Source organism: Pinus tabuliformis, chromosome 8, assembly GCF_031772625.1.
Source record: "Pinus tabuliformis cultivar Carrire ecotype Pingquan chromosome 8, CPIR1, whole genome shotgun sequence".
NCBI classification, from domain to species: Eukaryota; Viridiplantae; Streptophyta; class Pinopsida; order Pinales; family Pinaceae; genus Pinus; species Pinus tabuliformis.
Genome location: NC_142294.1, coordinates 1,593,656,598 through 1,593,678,225, shown reverse-complemented (window position 1 = coordinate 1,593,678,225; position 21,628 = coordinate 1,593,656,598).

The window sequence follows — 21,628 nt, the reverse complement described above, 5'->3', positions numbered from 1 at the left end:
ATCAATACTGCTTATGAAATGTGTTATGGCCACATTCCCTCGGTAAAGCATCTCAGGATCTTTGGTTCCACCTGTTATGCCTTAATACCAAAGGAACAAAGAAAAAAACATGGTGCCAGGAGTCGTAAGTGTATATTCTTAGAGTATTCAAATACCTCGAAAGCATACCATCTCTATGATCAATTTAATAAGAATTTTGTTGTATCTATAGATGTGATCTTTCATGAATATTCTAAGGCTAACAATGTTATTGAGCGACAGCTTGATCGCTTGGATAGATTCAGACATGCAAAATCATTTCAAGAATTTGATAATCATATTCCACATCTTGAAGGGGGATTATTACATTGGATCAATCTATGGAATCTTCTTTTGAAGCACTCCCTCTGCCACATGAAGCTCTAGCCACTGATGACAATTTGACTGATGTGATTGATAGAATTGGGAGATCCAATCTTGATTCAATCCCAACTCAGTCATCTCAGTAGCCTGGGCCATCTCAGAAAGTTCTCCAAATTGGCTGACAAATATACTTGAAAATGTTCATGTAGATGAGGTTATAAAGACGAGAACATGAAATTCAACTAGGAAAAATGGAGGTGATGTAGAGGATTTTGATTCACCTGTTAATATGGATGTTTCTTATGATTGTGAACTGAATTTTTCTACTGATTTTGAACCAAATTCCTTCAAAGAATCCTCTTCTCATGATGAATGGAAAGAAGCTATGAAGAAATAGTATGATGCCTTGATAAATAATGACACTTGGAAGTTGTTTGATCCTCCACTAGGAACCAAACCAATTGGTTACAATACAAGAAAAAGTATAAAGTTGATGGATCACTTGACAAGCACAAAGCCAGGCTTGTGGCAAAAGGTTTTGAACAGACGACAGGAGTCAATAATGAGGAGATTTTTTCCCCCACAGTAAAATGGGCTACGATCCGAACACTCTTTTCCTTGGAAGCTCAGAATGGATGGAAATTTCGCCAAATCAATGTAAAAACTAATATTTTGAATGGATACATGAAAGGGAATGTTTTATGTCCCACACATAAGGATTTGTTGTGAAGGACCAATAACAAAAAGTACGAAAGCTTGTGAAATCCTTGTATAGCCTCAAATAAGCACTTAGCCCGGTATGAAAAGTTAACTGAGAATCTTCTGAAACTCAACTTCAAACATTATGATTTTGATGATGCAACTTTGTTTGTCAAGAAGGTTGGCAAAAGAATTGTATATCTTGTGGTGTATGTAGATGATCTTTTCATGACAGGGAACAGTGAGAGCTACATTTCATCCATAAATAAGGAATTGACAAAAGCTTTTGAAATGACTGACTTGGGTTATGTTCACTACTATCTTGGTATTCAATTAACTTAACATCCGAAATTTATATTCATCTCTCATAAGAAGTACAATGGAGATCTGTTGAACAGGTTTGGCATGGATGAGTGCAATGTTTTGACTACTCCAATGAAACAAATTGTGAAGCTCACATCCATTGAAGGAAAGGAATTTGAGGATGAAACAAAGTATGCACATCTTGTAGGAAGTCTCAACTACCTGACTACTACTAGACCAGACATTTCATTTGTTGTTGGAATCCTCACCAGGTTTATGAAAAAACCTTGTGAGGGATGTTGGTTTGCTGCAAAAATAATTCCAAAGTACTTGAAGGGAACTCAAGACCTTGGACTCAAGTATAGACCGATGGGCAACTTCATCTTGATTGGATACTCTGAATTAGACATCGATGGAGAAAAATAAACTAGGGTATCTACTTTAGGTTATGCTATGAGCCTTGGATAAGGAGTGGTCTCCTAGAGATCACGCAAACAATCAGTTCCAGCAAATTCCACAACTGAGGCAGAATATGTGGCAGAAATTGAAGCAAAAAAGGAGATTGTGTGGCTTAGGAAAATTCAGGAAGATTTGTAGATGATACAAGTGCATTCAACTCCACTCAAGATTAACAAAACTTATGCACTAAAGTTGGCCAAGAACACAAATTTCCATGATCGAACAGAACACATCAATACGAAATTCCATATGATTCGACATCATGTTGAGGCCAAGATAATCCATCGACGCCAAGGTTCCAAAAATGAGCAGATTGTAGACAAATCCACCAAAGCGCTTAGAAGAGAAAAGTTTGAAAGACTCTGAATGATACTTGGACTCACCAACATCTCTTCAGATTAACCTGGGGTGGGAGAGGAATGCTGACACCTATTCTTTGGGATTAGGAAATTTATGTAAATAATGTAAATAGAAAATAAGGAGATTAGGAGTAAGAAGAGACACTAGGAGGTGAAGCCTAAGAGTCTCACCCTCGATGTATATATCCATGAGAAATCTTAATGCAAAAACATAATTCTCATTGTGGAGTTAACTCCTTGCCTGACAAGTAAAAAGAAAATGTGTAATTCATTTAGTTTTTAATATAAAATATTATTAATAATAAATTATTCAAAAATACAATTTAAATAACGAAAAATTACACATTTCGATATAAAACAAAAAACCATTATAGATATTTCTTAATAAAATATTTATCAAGCACTAATAGGGCTTAAATCTCTTGATGTGTAAATATTTCTTCAAGTTTTGCATTCTAAAAAGAGGTTTGCATATAATGAGATTTGATCCCTCTAGGTTCTTGGTAGATCTATGGTTAAGATACATTTCAGTATGGTTGAGCATATTTAAAAGTGAAACTAAACCAGACTAGATCCATCTTAACTCTAGATCTACCAAGAGCAGAGAACGGTCAAACTAAGATGAAAACCTCTTTTAAAACTAGCAGAGATCCATGTTAAATAAGGATGTAACATGAGCTTAGAGGGATCCAATTTCTTCACTTGCAAATTGTTTTATGAGTAGACATTATTTAAATGTTTTGTATAGTTATTTAAAAAAAATAATAGATTTTTATTTGGCCAACATTAGCAAAATTTTAACTTTGATAACCGAAGCACAAACTTACAAACTTACACATCATAGTGGGTTGTACAATAAGCCTCTTGGCTCAATGAAAAGAGATTTGATCCTTTCAATACTTTGTCCTTCCCAAATAAAATAGATCTAAATTAATTTATAAAATTGTTTCTTTATTTTAATACTTTAAAATTTAAATTATTTTAAAATAAATTATAGATCTAAATTAATTTATAAAATTGTTTCTTTATTTTACTACTTTAAGATTTAAATTATTTTAAAATAAATTTAGATTTAAATGGTCTTAAAATAAATTAAAACTATTTTTGAAAGTTTAAAAATTAATCATAGGAAACTTTAAAATACTTTATTTACTCATCAAGTTAGTCGATGAGATGATCATCAAATAAAAAACAATTTAAACTACTCTAGTGACATAGGAAACAAATAAAATCGTTTCCAAGGAAAGTGCGAATTCACCGGGGAAAACACGGACAAAATGTCTTTGAAAAGCACGAATCCATTGAATGCGCCACGCATTCATTCCTCGTGAACCCAGCAAATACTTTAACACAAAAGTTTAAGCAAAAACACACTGTTCAAAAAATTTAAAAACATTCTCATTCGAAAAATCAAAGGTTCAGGCACATCTCTTTTGACCGGTTATGGAATTGCAGGTCTTGTATAGATGTTCACTTAAACTGAATAGAATTGTTATGATAAGTTTGTATGTCATACAGGTCTGATCTGTTTTTGACAATTTTAGCTCTCTGAGAATTCTTCTATTTTCTGAGTTACAGATAATCAATAATTTTGGCAATATTTTTGTTTTCTGGAGTCAGAAATGAAAATTTTATGGACAATTCCAGAAATCTGGATAATGACTGGAAATATGTAAAAAGTTAAACAACCAAGCAATCTACTAGTTTTTCCCCTATCAGGCAGTGTCTTTCAGCAAAGATGGAATGTTGTATTCTTGTAAAAACTCCTCGAAAACTCGTCAATACTGCTACAACATACTTGTAATTTTTTTGATTCTATAAAATAACAAAAAAATATCTTATTGAATGAAAAAAAAAAACTGTATGGCATATCAATTACGATCCTCATTAAAAATGCATGCTTATGTACAGAGAAATTCACTGTTTACTTAGTAATTCGAGTTGTTCGCATCTCATCGACAATCAATACTAACTCATCGAAATTTCATACACAATCACTACAAACTTGTCCGACGTTTGAAATGTAGGTTGTATATCAATTTTAAACAAATTTTTAATAGTTCTTGCTTTCTTCATTCAAACTTGCACATAGCTGTAGATTTGTATTTTCATGGAATTGACATCAAAATTAAAGATAAGTTTATTTTTCAATGAGTTTTTTTCAGACATAGATTGGGGGAATTGAATCTGGTTCCAGGCTCTGATACCATGAAAAGGTTTTCCGTTACACCAAAACCAGCAGGTGTTAGGTAAAATTTCCAAACTACTAAGTAGGATCCCCAAGGTGGAAATTATAGACTACATAGAGGTGCGATGATTCCTCAAACAATCCACCTCAAACATAGCTTGGGGGAATAAAACCTGGCTCTACGCTCTGATAGCATGAAGAGGTTTTCTGGTACATCATAACCCACAGGTGTTGGTAAACTTTCCAAACGGGTGACTAGGATCCCTAGGGCGGAAATTACGGATTCTATATAGGTGCAGTGATTCCTCGAACACCCTCCCCGTTAAATGCAGCTCAGGGGAATCAAACTTGGTTTGTCGTTACACCAAAACCCATAAGTGTAGGTAAAGTTTTCAAACCAGGAACTAGGATCCCCAAGGTGGAAATTATGGATTCCATAGAGGTGCAGCGATTCCACCAACACTCCCTCCTTGGATGTAGCTTAGGGGAATCAAAAAGGGTTTGATACCATGAAGAGGTTTGTTATTACACAAAAACCATAGGTGTTGGTAAACTTTCCAAACCGGTCACTTGGATCCCCAGCATGGAAATTATGGATTCCATACAGGTGCCACGATCCCTCCAACAAAATATATAAAAAATGAATAAAGTGAAAAATGCCTAACTTCCATGCCTACCTCTTATTCATAGTATATTTCCTTCAGTTATTGAACATCATAGAATCTAATAGAGAGGGGTCAAACAATTAAACTTTTTCCTAATTATCAAATTTGAGATATTCCCAAAATCTGGAATGTGACCTAAGAATGAAGGAAAAGTAATACAAAATAATATATTACATTAGAGGTAGTAATTTTGACCCATCATTTCATCAACGTAAATTCTTTAAAAGGAAACCTCTAAATTTCCTTTGAAAACACCATGTTTACACAATAATCTGAACTCCATCGGCTTCCAACTGTGCATGACTTCCTATCCAGCAATTGATGGGTTATCCCTGTGAGGAGGTTTCATGTATTCTCTCTCCTCAAAACTTTTGCGAATTTATATCAAAAATCTACGGTCTAATCTGCTCAATGGGATTCTTGCAGATTCTAAGGAGTAGTCTAACTAGACGGAGGAATGGTCCGGATTCTATTCCCACCCAAAAAAGTTTAGGTTCCGGCAATCGACAATTCCGCACCCTACAATAATTCCTCCATATCATCTAGTAGGTTCGAGATTTCGACAGATTCTTTGTCACATCTTATTGCTTCGATAAGCTATTTGAGTTAATGGAGGGAGGTAGTTGGTGCGTGGTATCCAAATTTCCATTCCTCCTTTTTGAATTTGGGAAAAAACGCGTGCAGAAATTCCATCAGATTGCTCTGCATCTCACCAAGATCCTCATCACCAGGTGACAACATGTCTAGCGATAGGCAGTAGACTATGCATCAAGATCAATATCACCAGGAATAGGCTTTGCATCTCACCAAGCTCAAGCTAGCATAACTACTCGAAACCTTGCGGATTGATCTGTATCCTATAATTTATGTGGATTTAAAAACGAAAGCAGAACTAGGTACCAGTTCATATTTACGTTTGGCTTACTAATTCAATAATTCTTGAGCAGAGCTAAATGCATGAACTTAGAAATTCATATTAATTCTTGCAATGTACGCCAATTATAAAAGCCAATGTAAGATCTGTGTGAAAGGTTTAAGAAAAAAACAACAAAAAGAGATTACCTGTACAGAAATTTGCTTACCAGGATTGAGAACGACGTGTGTAGATGGATGTTCATGGTTGGGTGAGAGGGATTGCACCCTTTAGCGCCACCTCATTTAAAAATGATGTGATGTGTATATTTGGGATTGAGTCCTACTGATTTTAAATTTATGTGATGGTTACCTTCATCTATCGATACCGCACAACGCAAAATATACACAACAACAGATAGATGAACATTTGTTACCCATCTTCCAATTATCCTAATCTAGGGGAAATTTCTATATATAAAGCTACCAAGGTTCTTCATTTCCCCTACTTTTTTGGTGATATCAAGGCATTAAAAAACAGAAACAAGTTCATTCATAGAGAAGTTGATTGATGAACTTGAATCTCCATCTGAGCAGCTTTAGATGATGAAAAGAATGAACATCAGACATAAATACAGAATGCTACAATAGAAATAGAGAAACCAAGAAGAGCTCTAACATTGTTTTTGGCTTGTAGAACTACATGATTTCCCAAATGTGGGGTTGGCCTCTGAGATTTCAGTACAAAGTAGGTTCAAATGAGTAAAGTAAAATTCCAATACAAAATGTTTAGAAATTATTGTTGTAAGGCTCAATGGTTTGCACAAATAGTCAGTTGGGTGGTGATCTAGAGTTAGATTGGTGGGAGTTGATCATAACTAACCTAAATTTTATCATCAATGCTTTTCTCTAGAAGTTTTATGTGAGTATTCTCAAAGCAACATTGGATGAGATGTGATTTAATGGTAGACTGGTGTTAGTATTCCACAAAGAGCCTAGACTTAAGCCTTAGCTCATTTCTTTATAAGCTCTACTTGAAAATCCATAGAGCTACAGGGTATGGTCTAGGAGTAGATTAGTGGGACATTACCATAGCTACCACAAATTTGATTCTCAACTCATTTCAACATGAAATCTAATGAAAATCCTCTCAGGACATGTCTTACAATTAGAAATTGGGTGATTTTCATCAAACAAAAATCAATCTTCACCTAGAATATGTTACCCATAGGCATTCCTCAAGGAACAAATCTCAAGATTACATTCAGAAACAATGTTGCATTTGTACCATTCAGAAAGTTCAACTATCATTGAAATTTCAACACAAACTATACTGCAATTGTAACTCAAAAACTCACATAGAGGCATTTTAAATTCAAACTGTTATGAGCCACACCAAATTCAAAGTCAACTTAGATTCATATTTCAATACAACTATATTTCATTTGTATCATTCAGAAATTTCGACCAATATTGAAATTTCAGAACAAAGTATGTTGCATTTGTGCCCCAAAAGTTAGCACATATCAATCTTCACCTCAAAATTGTTATGGGTCAGGAGATATCAAATACCTACCAGTACCAATCTCAACATTTTTATTGGGCCTCTCGCAACTAACCCAATATACATTGGGGATTAAATTTTCACTGCTATGTATACCATAATCTCATGCATATTTATAAACTCTCAAAAATATTTATAAATGATTATCCCACACAAATGAGAAGTCTAAAAATATAATCTGGGATGTCTGACCTTGGCATTACACTAATCAAAGGTTTGATCCAATTCTAAAGTGTTGATTATAACCACTGGGTAATCAACACAAATTCAAAAAACTGAAGTACAATCTGGGATTGTGTGGCTTTAATAAGTCTTTCCACTACACAACAGTGCTTTGATCCGGTACTACGGATTTGATGAAAGATTTGTTGGGGCAGTAAATGCTAGTTATAATAGATGATCATCCAACACACATTTAGAAGACTAGATTCATATCCACCCATAGAAAGGATAAATCTTTTCAAACCCTGATCATCAATAAGTCTCAATTGGACCAATCCAGAGATTCTTTTACAAAATTTTGAGCAATTTTGTAACTCGCTGTGGTAGCTATCAATTAGATCGGGGGACTGCAGAGAACACAAAACTCTATAAGTGTATACCACCATACAATGATTTCACATGCATACATTCCAGGGGGAGGGGAATTTGGAGACAAAAGTAAGCCAGGCTTTCCATAGAGAATTTTAATAAGACAAAAATTTAGCTAAAATTATAGGAAAACCTAGTAGGAGGAATCAATTGTCACTATTTAGCCAATCAAGGCAAGGTGAAAGTTATTTCTCTAGGCTTAGCATTTATAAGGGATGAAACTACTAGTATGAAATATGACATTGTAACATCCATAGGGATACTTATATCTAACAATATCGAAACCATCCAATTTGGTTCTTATACTCCAACACAATTTGTCAGTCAATATTACATTGAATTTGTGAAAAAAGTTATCTGCAAGAATGACAGTTTGTTAGAATAGAGATCTGAAAGCATTCAATTTTTTCTAATATTGAACTAAGAGTAATTGATATTACAGACCTTAAAAAAAAGCATAAAAGAGATCTTATATTTATATATATGTTGGATGATTTACTTAGCTTGAAATTTTTGTTCTAATTTCCTTGTATATTGTTTAACCAGATCAGTTCAAAATGGGCAAGCAAAGCAAATGGCAATATATCATGGATCTTGAGGTATAAGACCTTAAAGGAAAAATGACCTTCTCTAGTAAATACTTTCTCTAGACGGAAATAAATCGAAAAACAATAGTATTGATCGAGTTGTCGTAATCCCATTAGGATGAGTTTTTGACTTTATCAAGGGAGAGGAAGAAAATCCTATTGCTCCATGTAAATTAATACAAAAAAACAAACAAAAAACCAAAACAATGATCTATCGTTGCATTGCAATATGAATTGTGAGTATTTAAAAACTGTATTTTTAAGATCTTTTGAAACTACATTTATCCTTATTTGTATGTACTAACATTTGAAATTTTTGGTGTAGTTATCATTTTTCATTTGGCCCAGAGGATAAAAGAGGAGATCCTCCAGCTAAATGAAGGACCTCATTTGTGCAAAAGAGGGGTTGCCAATGCGATTTTATTGTGAAAGTTATGTATGAAATTCCTAATAGAGCAATACTAACTTTCAATATGTATGAACATGAAGATGGAGAAGGTTGGGCTTGTCATGGTCAACGTGACACTTCAAGTGAGAGGAGGACCTTACATAGTCCAAAGCTTTCAATGGACGTTGTTGCATATGTAGATAGTTGTTTCTTTTTTGGAGTGTCTGTTGATATGGTGTATATAATCCACATTATGAGACATGTTGACATGTATGTGGCAGCTCGAGATAGATATTTCTTCTTATGCAGGAAAGATATTGTAAATATCTATAATAGGTTGGCAAAGAGAAATTATCAACTTCACAAAAAGGATGAAATGAGTGTAAATCTTTGGTATCAAAAGCATCGGGAAGATTTTTTATTTTACCAAAAGCCCAATGGTTTGGAGGTGCCTTTTATAATAGAGATTCAAACAAAGTGGATGTTGGAGATAATGGTCATGCTATCGTACAATAGCTTAGTAGCCATGGATTCAACAATTAACACAAATAAATATGGGGTAAATCATATGCCAATGATTGATTGAATATATTTATTTAAGTTGTATACATTCATAATGATTACTAACTTGTATTTGACTTTATGTAATATTGAATATGACAATATCAGTTGTATACACTCGTGGCATTTGATGAAAAACAAAGCAGGGTGCCAGTTGCATGGGTCGTGACATCACGCAACACATTAGATGATATTGCAATATGGTTGGCGTAGCTCATGCGCAAGTGTTTCCAAACCCATCCAGATTAGAAAGTCAATTCTTTCATGGTTGATGATGCATTGGCTGAAATCACTGCCTTGTGGTAATTTTAACATTGTCATGATATAACCAAACTTTCATTTTTCTAAAAATAGCACACTAAAATGCATTGAATATGGCAGGAAGATCACAATTTGTGATGTGGTCTTATGTTTTTGGCATCTATTGGAGGGCTTGGTTAAAAAATGTTAATTGGTTGGCCACTAGTTCCATAAAAGCCAATGAGATGTTCAGTGAGTTAGGTTTCATCATGAAGCACACTCTCAATTATCAAGTGGAAGATGCAATCAATCAATTTTTTATCAAATTTGCAGATGAAGAGACGTTCTTAGACTATTTTCACAAGAATTGGGTCACTGGAGATAATATTTCTAAGTAAACAATTTTTTCATATTATATGCATTTTTTTCTTCTATAAAGGTGATATAGTGAGACTGACATGGTTATATTTTCAATTAGGTATGTGGATGAAAGGTTGTTGGGATTTTTCTCATGCAAATCATGAGACCAATAATGTTGTTGAGTCATACCATTGTTACTTAAAAACAAAATTTCTATCTGATAGAAGGAAAAAAAAGTGCCTAGAGAATGGATTGGTTATTGCATATGCTACTAACAACAGTTGAACATTGTTATCAGTTCGATGAAATATTAATAGAAGAAGGATTTCTAAACAACTACAAGAGAGAAAAGAAGCTAGAACCATTAATGGAACGAGTAAGAAAATTTTGGATACTGATTGTTGCTCGCATGAGAGCATAACCTGTGCTTACTAGGTGAAAAATCAAACAGATCGAGGTAAAAAATACCTTGCTACCTGGTATTGTATAGATTTCATAACATGTGAATGTCCATGTTCTATCCGTGGAGACATTTGCAAACATGCCATAAAGGCTAATTAGTTGTATTTCCACTTGAATAATTCAAATCCATTGCTTCATCAACATGTAGAGGATAACACATGCAATGACCCACCTGAGATCAATATAAAGCCTCCAAACCATGATGTAGATGACGATGCTACTCTTATGGCCACAAATATTGTTGATGTAGATGTTGGGGCACTTCATTTGGCAAGGGAGGAGCTGTTTAGCTATGCACATCTAATTTTAGATAACTGTCCTACTACTTTGACGAAGATAAACTAGTTGACTGGTATGCTTAAAAAAATGTTGGATGAAGCCAATAATTTGTGCGTTACTGATTTTGACTTCACACTTGGGTTGGGTTCTATTTATCAATCTTTGAAGAGGAAAAAGATTTTTCTTAGCCCTACAAAGAAAATAAGAAGCAGTAGAGAAAACAATGGTTTGGAAATTGATTTAAATGTGTATCCATCAAAATATGAACCATTTGATTTTCGATACCTCAATGAGTGAGGACGCCATTGATCAAATAGTGCACTGTCTATGATTCCAGGTTAGTTTCATATGTTGAATAGAGTCATGGTTTTAGATTTAAGTATTTAATCGTCACCATTCTTTAACATGTGGTATGTTTAATTTTATAGAAATTCAACAATCCCCAACCATGGCGATAACCCAAGACCAAAGGGAGATGCTAGGCCATTTAACCTTACCTGCCATGCCTGGTACATTTGATACTCTATTTCATTGTGTGTGCACATATACCTTGATCCTCTAGTAAATTTCTTTGCGATAACATATGACACTTTGCTAGGTAACTATAGAATAAGTGGAGAAGCATCATCTTCTACCACAACTAATCATCCATGGAATGGCTTCAACTCTAGTGGAAATCAATTAGGTATGCACAAAAAATAGATAAGCTAGGTTTTCATGGTCCCGTCAAGTGGGTAGCCCTTTTTCATATGATAAATATATATATGTTGTCCTATTGTTATGTTGTTCTGAACATGTCCTTTTCATAATCTATTCATGGTCACTGAAAAATTTATAGTTCCTCTTCTACCCCTTTCTATCACTAAGGTGTAACTGTATTTTCTATATGCATGCCCAGTTGATGGTCCTTACATGCTATTCAATTCTTTTTCATGGTTTAGGTCGAAAGGGTTTTTTCACTCGAAGATTAGGATTGCCAAATGTGATCATTTTCAATGCTTATGTTTCTTCCCATGCATTTCTCACTGAAACAAAGTTTACTCCTAACGCCTTTCCCCCATAAGGTGTTAACTGTATTTTCTATCCTAAAGTCATGGGATTTACATGCCTTTTTATGCTTGTTCGTGGTCGAGGAGAAGACGATTGTTTTGTAAAGATTAGGACCATCATATGGGTTCATTTCCCATGCTTGTATTTTTTCCCTATCCATCTTGCTCACTGTCAAATAGAATCTCTTTACTTATTTATGTTCATGCAACATGTTTGATTTTTATACTTAGACATGTAGTTTCTATGTTCTCATACCTATGTTCATGGTTCAGTGCTTATTAGATTTATAGATCTTTATATTTTACATCGTTATAAAGTTATGGTTAGATGGTCAAAGGCCAGTGAGATTTGAACCTTATCATTGTGTTTTTTTTGTTAGATTTTTTATTCCTTGTCTCTAGTCAGAGATCTCGTTGGATTTTCATGACCTCATAAATCTGATTTTCCTTTCATGGAATAATATAGGATAGCGTAGTAGATTGTTATGTTATTTTGGACATGCCCTCTTCATGATTTATTGATGTTCACTGAACGATGCTTTGCCCTTTTATGCTTGTCATTATATGTGAATTGTCCTATTGCCCAAATCAATGTTGGTTGTTATCTTTAAGTTATGTGTTCTATGAAAGTGTTTATTTTGATCTTGTGTGCTTGTGTATATATGCGTGTTGAATTTCCTGGTCACATATAGTTTTTGGTCTACTGAATAATACAGGTGTTGATTAATTTTCAAAATTTTAATATGGACACTCTTTTTTTCAGGTTGTTCTACAGTTCTACTTCAAACAAGGATTGTCTGTGCATTGAACCTCAATGTGGAAGACATAAATTCTTAGCCAAGCACACAATTCTCATCCAAGTACACAATGTCTATCTAGGATCCTCAGATAATTCCTAATCTAGTTGACTAAATTTTTATAGTTTAGGCTTGTCGGGAGGGGTGGTAACTAGTGTGGTTAGTTGGTTGGAAATAGGTCTTCTATACAAATAATTTTTGTTTTAAAATGCATCATGGAAGTGATGGTCATGGTTCAAGGCTTGTATTTTATCTAGTCCATGGTTTTCCAACTTCTAGTTGTACAGTAAGTGAAAAAGTTATGATAGATTAATTTACCTTTTGTATAAGCATCATTACATGAAATGATGCTTTGGAAGCACCACGGAAGTATTATTCAATAATATGGCAGTGTCCGCGGTCTTGAGGAAATAGTTCTAGCATTTTGTAATAAATTGAATATAATGAAATCCATTGCAGTGAATTTCTTGCTAGCAATCTGTTATATTTCAAAACTTTTGATGTTCAGCTCCACTGCATTTTGATATCTTCCTGTTTATGTCACTAAATCAGATCCGTTGCAATCATTGTACTTACCATTCCAATGGTTGCCCCTTTATTTAAAGTCTTCGAATGTTTTCTACTTTGGAGGATAATTGCACTCTAGAAATTTTTCTACTTGCACTCTAGAAAATTTTTCTCATGGATAATACTTGTGAATTTAGACAATGTTTAGTTTCTTGGTGCACCACCATATCTCATGAATGTTGAATTATGTCTAATGGTGCCTTTGCTTGTTTTCAATATATATCTTTTATGCTCTACCAGAAGAGTAATCACAGTTGCAGAAAAAGGGTCTATTTTAAAAAAAATAGGAGCACAAAAATATCGTAATGTTCAGCACAAGGAATGAATAAATCAATGTTACTATTAAGAAAATTAATTTATTTTTGTCGAACTACCTTCTATTCCCAAGGCATTTTATTGCATAGATATTGCATAATGATATGCACAGTTGCTATAGACCTAAGGCTCAAGAAAGAGAACGATGCTATGAAAAATGACACAATGATAAGTTATTTTTCAAGCAAATCTACAAATGGAATTAAGAGGCCTCCCACAACAAACTCAATAAATAGCATGAAACCTTTGATGAGAAGGCCATTGTCACCATAAATGCTATTTAAGCATAAACATTACGATACATTTTCTAGTAACCTCAATGTTTTGCTATCCTTGAACTAAGTAGTATCAAATCTAAGAAAGTACTAGCCTTCTAGAATTTCAGTTTGAGACATCATTGTATTTAATAAGAATCTGTGTCTCTTGTGTACATTACTAAAGATGAAGATAGGAGGATTGAAAGATCTCATTTTTTTCTGATCTCATTCAAAGTAACTTTTGAGATAGATATGACCTAAGAAAGGATTCTAGCATGAATCTTGTCACATTTTTACTTATATGGTCAGCATCAGAAATTGTCAGTTTGATAGATGAGGGAAAATTTTAGTCAAATAAATTAATAGGTTGTATGCATGTTTCATTTAAAAGCCCAAACAAATATTTGGATCAACTAGGTAGTCTGAAAGTGAATGAAGATCGATTTAAACCAAAACATTGATGCTTTAAGGATTTGGGACCAAGTAAAGATGTTCTAATTTTTTATTTTATTGTTCTATTGTCCACATAGGATACATGAATTACTATTTAGAAAATGAGATGGTACAATTGCTACAAAAACTTTGCAATAGGCCTCAATGAAAATAACCTGATTGGGTGAACAATGGGTAGACTTGTGCTCGACCTTTAGCTATGGTACATTCAAGAACCAACTCGAAAATAAATTGGAGAATAGAAAATAGAGAACTAAGACACTATGGAAAATCAATTAAAAATGCAACATTTGAATTCAGTTTTTCCCTAGGTTTACTTAAGACTCTGCAAGGAGGAGAAGAAGAGAATTCTAGTGGCAGACTTGGAGAATCCATCTCTCCTTTAGAATTTTTACAATCTCTGATATATCAGGCCTCATTTCTAGGATCCTTTGTAAGAATAGTAGAACCCGAGTAATACAAGACTTGACTGACCCCTACTGTAAAGATATTTCAAGCTCCCATCCATGAGGTTAAAAACATAAAATACACATGGGAAGAAGTATACAAATTTTTCCAGAGGGAAAATCTAACGAAGAGTGACCTATATTCCAAATTTGATAGTTGTGTCTGAATGTATTGGCTACACAAGGTGGTTGAACATCCTCTTATCCTACCATGTGTATAAGCATTGAAATATACTCTAAATAATTAAACTATAGTTTATTCATTTTAGATCATCTAACATGATCAAATATAATCATGGGATACCCATTGCCTCCTTCAATTACTTCGACATTGATGTATATTACAAGCTCCCTGCTGAAGAAATAACTCTAGAAGAAGATTGACTAAAAGATTTCAATATCATGTGTAAGGAATTAATGAAAACATGTGGATTAATGTGGGATGTTTTAGGTTATGTCCCAATAAGGAATACCCAACTTATATGATGAGGAACCCCTTCTAGTTAATAGCCACTACAATGTGTAGACTATACAATTAATTAAATGTAAATACATTCACTAAAGCATGGGTACCTCTAATGCAATCCATTGTAGTTGCAAGGAAAATTTTCAATTGGGTTGACATCATCTCTCTCTCTCTTTAAAAGATAATGTCAAGCAATCATAGAACCAATAGGAGGGTCAACAACCTCAATTCTTCATGGCATCCTTCCTCTTATATGTTTTCTATGTAAAGCATGCCTTACTGTCATTATCCAGCAATGAATGATTTAGGAAGAATCACTTCACATATATTGCAAGGTTTGTTGGGAATCCAACTAAATCCCATCTTATGGAAAAATATTCAAAGACTTCCTAATCCCCATCTATAAATTCTTATTCAATGCACCTACCCAGTATGCATGTTAGAAAAAGCTAGAGAAGTAGTGCTAACAGTTGGGGACTAGTTTGTGGATAAGGATGGAACATTCTTAATGATATTTGAAGAAACTGAAACTCCCCATTTTGTACCCAAGTTCATCATTGGAAAATTAATCCTACAAGAGATAGCATATCAAGTATATACAGGGGTAGGTGGAGCACTCTCATAGGATAATAATAATCCATGACCACACATGGCATTTCATTTGAGATCCTACCAATTGAAGGATATGAAGGAAGCCAGAGTTGAGTCTAACGCCTTGAATATTTTCCATTTTGGGGATATTACATTCCATATATATGATCCCAAGTCTATAGTAAAAAATCATTGCAAAGCATGAAAATATAGAAGGGATTATCACATAGAATCTTGGACCAATGAAGAGAAACAAAGAAAAGTATTGAACTATTCCAAGGTCATTTTTAGAATGGGATGCAATTCCTCCCAAAGTGAAAAAGAAAGATCCTAAGCCAAGAAGGAATCTCTTTCCAAGAAGCCAAATTCCCATCTAGAAACAACGAAGGTTGCATGTGAAAAGAACCTCAACAAGCTAGCTCAAGATATTGAGCTTAAAAGTAAGGAAAAAGAAAGAATACAAATAGAAAATAGAAAAAAATAAAAGAAGAATAAGAGAGAAGAAGGCATGAAGATGAAGAAATGAAGCACCAATAAGAATCATAATCCAAGGCTAAGAAAGAGTCTCTAAAAGCCCTACAAGAAATTCAAGGACCAAATACTCAAAACAATGCAAGTTCAATGGATATTGACCGGGTTCCACCAATAGCAACCATTATTACAGGCAGTGACTTACTAGTAAAAGAAATGAGCATCACTCCAACCAAGGCAAGGGAAATCATTAACTTGGGTATATTTGGGTATGATCCTTTACTAAACATATATTAGAGCAGAAGGAAAAGACACTATCAATTATGCACTTGCTTTCAGTGCCAATCACCATAGAAAGAGCCATAATACCTGACACTAGTGAAGACCCAATAACAATGGCCTCAACAAGCACATGTTTTTCACAAGTTACAGAAAGAAATGTAAAATGTGTCTTGGAAGTTATGAAGTAAAGGGATGAATGCATAATTGAGTTGGAGCAACATAACAGATTTCTAAGGGCTAAAAATATAAACTTAAAGAAAGCAGGTACCAAAATGGAAAATTATCAGGCATGCGCCTATAAAGTACAGAAGTCATATACAAATATGGTCAAACAAGTCTACCCACATATCCAATAGCTACAAAATATTTCTACCAAGTTGTTACCACTCTAGGAATCAACCAAAGAAAAGGGTATTCAACTCAAAGGAATGTTGAATGCTATAAATCAATTGGCACAATGGCCCAAATATTATCCTAATGCACCACAAAAAGTGTAACCTATAATAAGTGAGGAAGAACTAGTTTATGAATATGTTGTTGTTAACAAAGCCTTAAAAATTCAAAGGAAATTGGAAAAGGATATCTCCAAATCAGTGGCCCAGTACCACCAGAACTACTCCTTAGCTAAAAGGTTGACCAGAATGAATATATTTTCCTCCATTGGAGCACAGGGAGATATGATATCAGATGAGGAAGTTGAAAGAGAACTAGATGAGATGTTGAATGCTAGGGAAATTTGTTTCAATATCTTCACTAATAAGCCCATCAAAGACACCCTAAAGTATCATATTGTAGAACTCTCCAAACAACAAATAGTTCTAAATTCATTCATGGTCTCATTGAGGAAAGAAGTGCATACTCTTCCCAAATTACAATAGACTATCATATCACTATGGAATGATTGTTACCCAATAGAATCAAGATGATATCAGAACATTTCCAAATCTAGGCAGCATACCTCCATGAGATCATGGGAGTCCAAGTGAAAGACCCAATTATCTTATAACAATTGTTAGCCTTACGTTTTGAAAATTTGTAATTACTTTCTTTATCACATTTGAAAAGGAAAAATGAGAATTTAAAATTTTTTCACTGCCCTTGAGGGAGTCAATAAGTCCCAAGAGGTAGTTACCCATGTAACCTATAAATGTATTGAATCCATGTAACCAACTCAGAAATAAATTGCAGAATAGAAAACAAAGAACTAAGAAACTATGGAAAATCCATCGAACCTACAACATCTCCATTCAGTTTTTGCCTAGATTTACTAAAGACTCTACGAGTAGAAGGTGATAATTCTAGTGGCAGACCTGGAGCATCCATCTATCCTTTTAGAATTTTAACAATCTCTGATATATCAAGCAGCATTTCTAAATGTTGGATGTTATTAAGTATTTTTGAAGTATGAATAGATTAACAAATGTCCATCGAGCTCCAGGGCAGAATCTACCAACTGTAGTTGTATATTTTGAGACAAATACAAATCTAATAATGATTTGACTTCAAAAACAAATCACGAGATTTCAGCAAAAAATGTAAAAGATAAAAGTCAATTAGATAACACCATAATCTATTAATGATAATCACAAAACCATGAACCAGTTACTTTTCTCAAAATACATATGTCCATATACATGGAATATATTGCATTTGTCCATAAATCTGTCTCCCGTACAAAAAATCACAATCGTTGCATGTTGGGGAAAAATTAAACATTACCAAGTTCTTCTTTAGTGAAAGAACCATGCTATCATAGACCCAAGAAAAATGATAACAACAACCCATTCGCATACTGGAGATCTATATTGATGGTGATCAATGATTTTTGTTGCAGTAAATGGTGATCCTATGTCATATTTGACATCTACATATGTGCTTAAAAATTCTCTCGACATTATATCACTGGACAGATTTTCAGTGTCTGCAGAGTGCTTGATGGTAAAATATTCAAATTGACAACTCCAATTTATTGCTTCCTTATAAAGGAGTTTTAAATTGTCCTTTCAAACCTAATAGATGCCTTTCATTTAATTACATATCAGCTTTGAGTTGGTGAGGACTTCAATATCATTGACATCATGTTGTTTTGTCTCTTTCGGCCCTTCAACAAGGGCAATGTAATATGCCTCATTGTTTGTCGACATTCTAGCCACTTCTCTCTTTCCATGAAATAAATGATTTGTTTCCATATTGTAAATGACAAATTTAACAACTGCTTGACATGTATTTGCAAAGCAGGACACTTAAATTCATAAACACCACTTTTGCACCATTTTTACACATCAAAAACATGGAAATTAAGATAACAATAAATTCATGTTAAACAAGTAGTCAGTTATCTACTCCCTAATACTCAGCATGTTTTTCAGTGATATATAATTGAAAAAAGAAGATTTTTTTTTCACAAATTCAATGTAAGATTGATTGACAAATTTTGTTGGAGTATAAGAACCAAATTAAATTCTTTCGATATTATTAGATATAAGTCTCCCTATGGTTGTTACAATGTCATATTTTCTAATAGTAGTTTGATCCCTTAGAAATGCTAAGCCTAGAGAAAGAACTTTCACCTTGCACTAATTGGCTAAATATAGACAATTGATTCCTACTACAAGGTTGTCCTACAATTTTAGCTAAAGTTTTTTCTTACTGAAATTCTGTAAGGAAAGCCTGGCTCACTTTTGTCTCCAAATTCCCCTTCCCCTGAAATGTATGCACGAGACATCACCGTATGGTGGTATAAACTTATAGAGTTATGTTCTTGTGCATTCCTCCCATCTGATTGACAACGACAAAAGAGAGCTACAAAATTGCTCAATAGTTTAGAAAAGAATCTTTGGGTTGGCCATAGTTGAGACGTAGTGATGATTAGGTTTTACAGAGCTTTATCATTTCTATGGGTGGAACTGCATCTAGTCTTATGAATGTGTGTTTGATGCTCATCTATTATAATTAGAAATTTACTGCCCAAAAAAATCTTTTATCAAATACATAGTACCAGATCAAATCCCCGCTGTGTAATGCCAAGAGTTATTAAGGTCACACAATCCCAAACTGTACTTTAGTTTATTGAATTTTTGTTGATTACCCAGTTGTTACAATCAACACTTTAGAACTGGATCAGATCTTTGATTAGTGTAATGCCAAGGTCAGACATACCAGATTATATTTTTAGACTTCTAATTTGTGTGGGATAATTAGTTATAAATATGTTTGAGAGTTTATAAATATGCATGAGATTATGGTATACATAGCAGTGAAAATTTAATCCCCAATGTATATTGGGTTAGTTGTGAGAGGTCCAGAAAAAATTTTGAGATTGGTACTATTAGGGATTTGATATCTCCTTACCCATAACACTTTTGAGGTGAAGATTGATATGTGCTAACTTTTGGGGCGCAAATGTAACGTACTTTGTTCTGAAATTTTAATATCGGTTGAACTTTCTAAATGATACAAATGAAATATAGTTGTATTGAAATTTGAATCTGAGTTGACTTTGAAGTTCGTGTGGCTCATAATAGTTTGAAGTTAAAAGGGCTCTGTGTCAATTTTTGGGTTACAAATGTAGTATAGTTTGTGCTGAAATTTCAATGACAGTTGAACTTTCTAAATGGAAAAAATGTAGCATTATTTCTAAATGTAACCTTGAGATTGGTACCTTGAGGAACATCTAAGGGTAACATATTCTAGGTGAATATTGATTTGTGTTTGATGGAAATCACCCAATTTCTAGTTCCAAGACATGTCCTTAACAGATTTCTGGGTAGAGTTCATGTTGAAATGAGTTGAGAATCAAATATGTGGTAGCTATGGTAAAGTCCCACTAATCTACTCCTCGACCATACCCTGTATCTCTAGGGATTTTCAAGTAGCGCTTGTACAGAAATGAGCTGAGACTCAAGTCGACGCTAGTTGTGGAAAACTACCACCAGTGTACCATTAAATCACATCTCATCCAATGTTGCTTTGAGAATACTCACATAAAACTTCTACAGAAATGAATGGCGATAAAATATAGGCTAGTTATAATCAACTCCCACCAATCTACCTCTAGATCACCTCCCAACTAACTATTTCTGCAAACCATTGAGCCTTACAACATACAAATTCTAAATATTTTGTACTAGAAACTTACTTTAGTGACTTGAACCTACTTTGCACTGAAATCTCAAAGCCCAGCCCTACATTTGGGAAATCATGGAGTTCTACGAGCCAAAAACAATGTTAGAGCTCTTCTTGTTTTTGCTATTTCTATTGTAGCATTTCGTATTTCTGTTTGCAGTTCATTCTTTTCATCATCTAACGCTCGTGAGATGGAGATTCAAGTTCATCAATCAAGTTTTGTATGAATGAACAGGTTTCTATTTTTTAATGCCCTGATATCACCAAAAAAGGAGGGGAAATGAGGAACCTTGGTAGCTTTATATATAATTTTTTTCCCTAGATTAGGATAATTGGAATATGGGCATCAAATGTCTATCTATCTGTTGTTGTGTATATGTTGTGTTGTGTGGTACCTATAGGTGAAGGTAGGCATCACATCAATTTAAAATCAGTATGATTCGATCCCAACTGTACACATCACATCATTTTTAAATGAGTTGGCGCTAAACAATGCAATCCCTCTCACCCAACCATGAACATCCATCTACCCACGTCCTTCTCAATCTTGGCAGGAAAATTTCTGTACAAGTTTAATCTCTTTTCATTGTTTTTATCTTAAACCTTTCACACAGATCTTACATTGGCTTTTATAATTGGCATACATTGCAAGAATTAATATGAATTTGTAATTTCATGCAGTTAGCTCCACTCAAGAATTATTGAATTGGGAGGCTAAACATCAATAAAAATGGTACCTATTTCTGCTTCGGTTTTTAAATCCACACAAATTACAAGATGTGGAGAAATCCACAAAGTTGCTAGTGGTTATGCTAGCTAGAGCTTGGTGAGATGCAGAGCCTATTCCTAGTGAGATCAAGCTTGATGCAGAGCTTGTCGCCTATCCCTAGGCATGTTGTCCCCTGGTGAT